The sequence below is a fragment of the Bos mutus genome, chromosome X (assembly GCF_027580195.1).
Source record: "Bos mutus isolate GX-2022 chromosome X, NWIPB_WYAK_1.1, whole genome shotgun sequence".
NCBI classification, from domain to species: domain Eukaryota; kingdom Metazoa; phylum Chordata; class Mammalia; order Artiodactyla; family Bovidae; genus Bos; species Bos mutus.
In genome coordinates this window covers 17,081,745-17,090,576 of record NC_091646.1, presented here as the reverse complement: position 1 = coordinate 17,090,576, position 8,832 = coordinate 17,081,745, and positions in this window count along the sequence as shown.

Here is an 8,832-nt window from a genome sequence, read left to right as displayed (position 1 = left end):
TCTGTATCCCCTTTTCTGGAGGGCTTCTCTTGTGGCTCAGCTGATAAAGAATCCGCCTGCAATGAGGGAGACCTGGGTTGGAAAGATCCCTTGGAGAAGGGAAAGGCTACCCACTCCAGTATTCTGGCCTGGAGAATTCCATAGGTCCATGGGGTCGCAAAGAGTGGGACAGGACTGAGAAACGTTCACTTCACTTTCCTTTTTCAGGCACAGAGCTGCTAAAACTCTTGGCATTCCCCAAGTGTTGAGAGCAATAGTGTGTTTTCTTATGTTAATAAGGTGATTTAGGAAAGCCGTTGTGTCATAGAAGGGTTGGGGCTTGTTGCCAGCGTAACCAACCTGGAGAATAGAGGGTTGGAACTTTCAGTCCTGCCCCCTGACCTCTGGGAAGGCAAGATGGGCTGAAGATTGAGTTCAATCACCAATGGCCAATCATTTAATCAATTACACCTGTGTAATGAAGCCTCTTTAAAAATGCAAAAGAATGAGATTTACAGAGATTCCAGTTTGGTGAACAAGAATGCATCCATATGCCGTCCTGCATGTTGCGCTCACTATCTCTTCATCTGGCTGTTGTTCACATCCTCTAATATCCTTTGTAATAAACCAGTAATCTAATAAGTACAGTACCCTCCCCGCCAAGCAGTTTTACTTTCAGTGGTTTCAGTTACCTGGGATCAACCACAGTCTGAAAATATTAAACGGAAAAATGCGAGAAATAAATAATTGTAAGTTTTAAGTGGCACGCTGTTCTGAGTAGCACAATGAAATCTTGTGTTGTCTCACTTCATCCTGCCCAAATCATGAATCATCCGTTTACCTAGAGTTTCTGGCCCCTCCTCAGTTAGTAGCTGGCTCCGGTATCAGAGCAACTATTTCAGTATCACAGCCTTGTGTCCAAGTAACCCTTATTTTACTTGGTAAAGGCCTCATAGCTCAGGAATAGTGATGTTGGCAATTCAGACACTCCAAAGAGAAGCTGCAAAGTGCTTCCTTTATGTAAAAAGGTAAAACTTCTCGACTTAAGAAGGAAAGAAAAAACATCATTTGTTAAGTTGTTAAGATCTACAGTAAGAACAAGTGTTCTAGCCGTGAAACTGTGAAGAGGAATTCATGCTAGTCTTGCTGACTTGCTGACACTTCAAACTGCAAAAGTACGGCCACAGTGTGAAGTGCTTAGTTAAGATAGAAAAATAAGATTTTTGGTGAGAGACCTTATTAACCTATCTTTTATTACAGTTTATTGTTGTAATTGTCTCTTTTACTATTATTCGTTATTGTCATTAATATCTTATAGTATCTAATTTTAGATTAAACTTTATCATGGTTGTTTATGTATAGGGAAAAAACAGTCTCTCTATAGGGTTCAGTTGTTTAGTCACTAAACAGCTGTTTAGTCACTGTTTTGCGATCCCACGGACCCTAACCTGCCAGGCTCCTCTTTCCATGGGATTTCCCAGACAAAAATACTGGAGCATGTTGCCATACTCTTCTCCAGGGGATCTTCTCAATCCAGGGATCGAACAGGGTCTCCTGCATTGGCAGGAGGATTTTTTTTTTTTTTTTTTTTTTTAACCGCTGAACCACCTGAGAAGCCTATATAAGGTTCAGTACTATTCACAGTTTCAGATCCACTAAGGGTCCCTGGGGGGTGGGTGGGTGGGACTACTGTATTTACAAATTAAAAATAGCAATAAAATAAAATAAAAAGTCTTTTTTTTCCTAAAATTTTTCCCACCACTCAGTTTTCCTCTGGGCGTTACTAAGACTATGTTTTATTACAATATATTGTTCTAATTGTTCTATTTTATTATTGGTTATTGCTATTACTCTTTTCAGTTCAGTTCAGTTCAGTCAGTCAGTCGTGTCCGACTCTTTGCAACCCCATGATTCGCAGCATGCCAGGCCTCCCTGTCCATCATCAACTCCCAGAGTTCACTCAGACTCTCGTCCATCGAGTAAGTGATGCCATCCAGCCATCTCATCCTCTGTCGACCCTTTCTCCTCCTGCCCCCAATCCCTCCCAGCATCAGAGTCTTTTCCAATGAGCCAACTCTTCGCATGAGATGGCCAAAGTATTGGAGTTTCAGCTTTAGCATCATTCCCTCCAAAGATATCCCAGGGCTGATCTCTTTCAAAATGGACTGGTTGGATCTTCTTGCAGTCCAGGGGACTCTCAAGAGTCTTCTCCAACACCACAGTGCAAAAGCATCAATTCTTCAGTGCTCAGCCTTCTTCACAGTCCAACTCTCACATCCATACATGACCACTGGAAAAACCATAGCCTTGACTAGACGGACCTTTGTTGGCAAAGTAATATCTCTGCTTTTTAATATGCTATCTAGGTTGGTCATAACTTTCCTTCCAAGAAGTAAGCGTCTTTTAATTTCATGGCTGCAATCACCATCTGCAGTGATTCTGGAGCCCAAAAAAATAAAGTCTGACACTGTTTCCACTGTTTCCCCATCTATTTGCCATGAAGTGATGGGACCAGATGCCATGATCTTCGTTTTCTGAATGTTGAGCTTTAAGCCAACTTTTTCACTCTCCTCTTTCACCTTCATCAAGAGGCTTTTTAGTTCCTCTTCACTTTCTGCCATAAGGGTGGTGTCATCTGCATATCTGAGGTTATTGATATTTCTCCCGGCAATCTGGATTCCAGCTTGTGCTTCTTCCAGCCCAGCGTGTCTCATGATGTACTCTGCATATAAGTTCAATAAGCAGGATGACAATATACAGCCTTGACGTACTCCTTTTCCTATTTGGAACCAGTCTGTTGTTCCATGTCCAGTTCTAACTGTTGCTTCCTGACCTGCATATAGGTTTCTCAAGAGGCAGGTCAGGTGGTCTGGTATTCCCATCTCTTGAAGAATTTTCCACAGTTTATTGTGATCCACACAGTCAAAGGCTTTGGCATAGTCAATAAAGCAGAAATAGATATTTTTCTGGAACTCTCTTGCTTTTTCCATGATCCAGCGGATGTTGGCAATTTGGTCTCTGGTTCCTCTGCCTTTTCTAAAACCAGCTTGAACCTCTGGAAGTTCATGGTTCACATATTTATCACAGGTATGGATGTATAAGGAAAAAACATAGTCTATATAGGGTTGAGTGCTATCCACAGTTCCAGGCATCTATTGTGCGAGGCCTTAGAACATATCCCCTCTTCACATAAGGGGGAAACTACTGTAAAATGTTTCTCTGACTTCTGTGAGCCACTCTAGCAAATTAATTGAACCCAGAGTCTTTGGACTCTCCAAGTTTATAGGGCATCAGTCAGAAGCACAGGTGACAACCTGAATTTGCTCTTGGCATCTGAAGTGGGGGGCAGTCTTATGGGACTGAGCCCTCAACCTGTGGCATCTGATGCTAACTCCCAGTGGATAGCGTTAGAATTGAGTTGAATCATCAAACACCTGCCTCCTGTGGGAGAACTGCTTGGTGGTGTGGGGAAAAGCCAAATACCTGGTGTCAGAAGTTTTGTGAATGTGCTAATAGTGTGCGAGTAAAGGAGAAACACAGGAGGGAAGAGACTTGAGTTTGTCCAACTTGGGAGACTTTATGGGGATAATCTTCCCCATACAGTACTTTGCACCTGTGAAGAAGTATTCTGATTTAACCCTTGGTATAATCATTTGAGGTGCTCAGAGATAAAGAATCTGCCTGCAATGTGGGAGTCCTGGTTTCGATCCTTAAGTTGGGAAGGTCCCCTGGAGAAGGAAATGGCAACCTGCTCCAGTATTCTTACCTAGAAAATTCCATGGACAGAAGAGCCTGTTGGGCTGCAGTTCAAGGGGTCTCAAAGAGTTGGACACGACTGAGCAACTGAACAACAATAATAGTTCACACTGGGCACTTAATATGGAAACAAATCTTTCTGTTCTAGGGATTTTTCTTGCATTATTTCTTTGATTTCCTACCCCTTTGTTTTCCTTGTCTTCTATTTCTGAAACTTGCATTATTTGGGTGTGGGTTCCTCTCAATTGATTCTTTAATTTACTCACTTTATTCTATGTATATCATTAGTTCTATTTTGGGGAAATATTCTCAACTTTAGCTTTAACCACTTGTAATGGATTTTAACATATGGGAAGTATAATTTAAGTTTCCAAGAGCTCTTAATCTCTAATCATTATCGTTTTTCTTAAAAAAAAATCCCAAATTCAATATTCTCATAGATTTGGGAATTCTTTCTAATCTCTCAGGCTACTGATTATAAATGTTTGAAGGTTTTTTCCTACTTTTTGGGTTGTCTAGTTCCACTGGATTGTTTGTTATCTTGGTCTTTACATTGGAGACTTCCTTTACTTTTGCTCTCAATTGTATTTAATGGCTATGCACAAAAAGCTGATAAGTTCCTTGTTGATCAGTGGTGTTTTTGACTGGTAGTCTGCATTGTAGGTCGGTTATGAGGGGACCAGCTATCAGTACCTGCCATTCCAGAGTGAAATGTCCCATTCTTCCTGGGTCAGAAATATAAATTTGGGTTACAGCATTCTGGGAGCCAAGCAGAGAAAGATGATTGTTGGGGCTCTTTGCCAGTCATTTCTTTATTTTTCTGGCTCAGGATAATTCATTACTTTTGTTCAGTCTTTAATCTTGAATAGTTTCTAAATCTTTCTTTGTCTTTAATGACCTTAATATCCCCACCTCTAGCACATGTGGTGTGTGGGATCTTAGTTCCCCGGCCAGGGATTGAACCCGTGCCCCTTACAGTGGAAACACAGAGTCTTAACCGTTGGACGACTAGGGAAATACCCTTGCAGTATTTAGACTTACTCAAGTCCTTTGTTTTCAGCCTAGTGTCCCTAAATTGTTTAATTTCTCCAGAGTATAAAGATAAATTTCCCTTCTGTTAGTATAGGGAAGAGATGGCCTGAGTTTGTAAGGAGGGAAAGGAGAAAGGTGAGTAGATGTGCTTCTTATGCAGGTTTTCAATCCCACAGTTCACCTCTTGAGAAAACAGAACAGGATCTGTCTTTGCTTACCTTTGTCTATCTTTTCTTTCTGCAATATTTATTGCATGGTTACTATGTGGTAGATGCTAGCATCTACCTAGAATAAAATGGTGAATAAAGACAAATGTAGTCTTTGCCCTTCTGGAGCTTATGCAGTGGTGGTTTAGTTACTAAGTTGTGTCCAACTCTTGTGATCCCATGGACTGTAGCCTGCCAGGCTCCTCTGTCCATGGGGATTCTCCAGGCAAGAAATACTGGAGTGGGTTGCCATTTCCTTCTCCAGGGGATCTTCCCGACCCAGGAATTGAACCTGGGTCTCCTGCATTGCAGGTAGATTCTTTACTGACTGAACTAGGAGGGAGCTTATAAAAGACCCCAATTAATGGCAAAAATTAGTGTAAAGTTATGACTAAGATAAGTGCTAAGAAGGAAAAGTAAGAGGTAAAAATAAAAACAATAACAAGAGCAATAATAACCATAACAGCTAATAGCCTCTTCTTCCTATCCTGGAGGAGTGTGTACTGAAAGATTTGACCTATTTAAAAAGTATGGAAGCTTTAGCTGAGATCTGAAAGGTGAAAAGGAATTAATTAGGGTACGGCGGGGTGGGAGCATAGATAGCCTCAAGGAAGAAGAAACAACTTGTGGCAAATACCTGCGGTGGGATCTCTCTAAAGAAGCCTGAAATAAGGCCAGTGTGACTGGAGTGAAGAGTGAAATTACACATAGCTGTGATTACATTAATACTAACTAACTAAAACTCTAAGTTTAAAATCAAATTTTTCCTTAAGCCTTTAAGTTCAATGTAAAGCTTTGTTATTCTATTCATAAATCTGGTATGTTTGTACAAAAATTTTTTAAAAAGACACTTTCACTTGTTCTTTCAGTAACTCTTAATATATTTTCCCTCAATTTTTTTACTTTAAACACATTTGGAAATTGAATACATATGATTCCAATAGACATTTCAAATACTTGACAGGGTCGTCTTGTGTGCATGTTTAGGTGCTCAGTCATGTCTGACTCTTTGAGAACCCATGGGCTATAGCCCACTAGGCTCCTCTGTCCCTGGGATTCTCCAGGCAAGAATACCGGAGTGGATTGCCATTCCCTTCTCCAGGAGATCTTCCCAACCCAGGGATTAAACCCAGGTCTCCTGCATTGCAGGTGGATTCTTTACTGTGTGAGCCACCAGGGAAGCCCAAGAATACTGGAGTGGATTGCCATTTTCTTCTCCAGGGGATCTTCTCAACCTAGGGATTGAACTTGGATCTCCTGCATTGGCAGGTGGATTTTTTTTTTTTTAACCACTGAGCCACCTGAGAAGCCCCCAGGTAATCTTACATACTTAATAAACAAAATGTTTCTAAGTCCTACAGTAATGCTGATAAATTTAATTAACCAAAAGGTAGCTCAGATGGTAAAGCGTCTGTCTACAGTGTGGGAGACCTGGGCTCGATCCCTGGGTTGGGAAGATCCCCTGGAGAAGGAAATGGCAATCCACTCCAGTACTCTTGCCTGGAAAATTCCATGGATGGAGGAGCCTGGTAGGCTACAGTCCATGGGATAGGAGTCAGACATGACTGAGCAACTTCACTGGTTCACTGGATAGTGGTCTAAATCACATTCTGATGAGCATTCAAACTTTGCATATACAGATAACACAATTCTCTTACTCATTTTAGTAGTTTAATGAAAACTAAACATTTCAAATTAAAAATATAATTTTAGAACCTCCAATAGGTCAATTTTTGTGAAATGTCTTAAATACCTTATATTGCAAACTTGGAGACTAATCAAGATAATAACAAAGCATATTCCTAAAATGAGAAGAGTTATTTACTAAGGGTTTGGTTTGCTTCAATGTTTATATAATTATTTCTGTATCTTACTGGCTATTAGGGTTGCCAGATTTAGCTAATAACAATAAGATACCTAGTTAAGTTTGAATTTCAGGTGAACAATGAATAGCTTCAATAACCGAAATTTAATTAAAATGGGTGTCTTATATTTTATCTGGCAGCCCTACTGGGTTTGCAAAATCACTTACCCTACTGGGAGAGCAGGGTTAAACCATTTCTGATGGACTTCACTTACTTGGTCAGAGATTTGTGGTCATACTATTGTTACAGGATCAAAGATTTGTGACTATAATATGGTTACAGATTAGGGATACTAATCAGGAATTATAGAGACCTGGATTCTACTTCATGGATGATTCTACCCAAGTCACAGTTTAACATGCTGAGATATTTCAAATTACCTGAATGTGACCTACTATGTCAGTGGGGACCCGAAGTCCATGCATTTTAACTGGGATATAGTTTTGTAGCCATGGACATCATGGATTCTTTTGGGTATCTTCTAGGTTTCACCATTATCTAATTTTTATTGTAACTGGTTTTAACTGTTTGTATCATTTGAGTTGATGGAATTGTATGCTTTGAAGTGATGGAATTCAGCCAGCCCCTGACCCAAATCTGACCATGCAAGACCTTAGAGGTAATTGGAATAATGTGGCTTCCCCCTCCACCCCACCTCATAAAAGCAATGGGGAACCAGAGAGGAGTTTAAGCAACAGTGTGACATGACCAGATTTTTGTTTTTGGAAAAAAAAAAATCACACTGCTGCACAAAGAATAAATAGGAGGGGTTTGAAGTGGGTGATGGAGACTATGAGGCTTTTGCAGTAGAGGAACTCAGAGATTATGATAAACTTGGTTGATGCTGATAGAGAAACAGGACAAATTTGAGGCAGAATCAAAGCACATGGTGATAGACTGAATTCAGGCAGTATGAGAGAAGGTGGTATCAAGCATGATTCCCATGTGTCTGGTATGAGTGACTGGATGAATATTGACATTATTCTCCCAGACAAGAAACAAGTAAGGAGGAGACAAGCCATTTATTTTTAAGTTTTTCTTCATTTGTTCTGCTTTCTTTTGGCAAGAGAGGGGAGAAACAATGAGTCCAGTCTGGGTGTATCTTAAAGATATATATGGGCCACATACGTGGAGATGGTCAGCAAACATCTGGAAATGCATTTCTAGCTCATCCTTTGGTTTCCATCTATGGCAATTGAATCCAGAATTCTCCACAGCAACATAATTACAGTTAGTGTTTTCAAAGGCTTTCTGCCTGGCCATGTTTCTCCAAAGAAACTTGTAATGTGCACAGTATCCAAAATCAATTTTAGTATTAGAGCAACTGTTCTGAACTGAAATATTCTACTCTCTTGTTGGTTGGTGATAGTATTTTAAAACTGTCACTTCATTGATAGATTCAGGGTCATATCCCTATTTTTGGTATTTATTTGAATGATGTGTATTTATTTAAACCAATATCCAGAAACACACTTGTCTATATGACTTAATTTAAACTTGAATTTTGTGCCTTGTTACTCTGTTTAACGATGCTAAGCTATTTAGAAGAAGTAGGTAAATAATAAATCTTTGAGCTTGGATGGTCTGTTTACAGTCAATTGACTTCTACCTTCAGGAGATGGGAAATTAATGAGCTCTATCCTTTCTGTGACAACAGATTTTACTCAGTTCTTTTTAGGTGTTGCAAAGAATTCTTGTACCTTTTTCAATTAGCCAGTACTTCCTCACGGTGTTTTTAATTTAGGGAATCCCTGCTCTTCAAGACATAACTCTATGGTTTGTACACTTTGCTGGTATGCTTTATGTGGACAGTGGCTTAAATAATATTTTGGTCTCTTTCTCACTTTGTTTTTCCAAGCCCATGCATTTTCCACTCTTATTCAGAATAAGTAGTTAGAGGTCCTGATGGCAGTTTTCATTCATTCTTTTATTTATTTATTTTGTGTAGGATATCTTGGGATAATTACAAAGATAGAGTCCTAAAAATAGCTTGT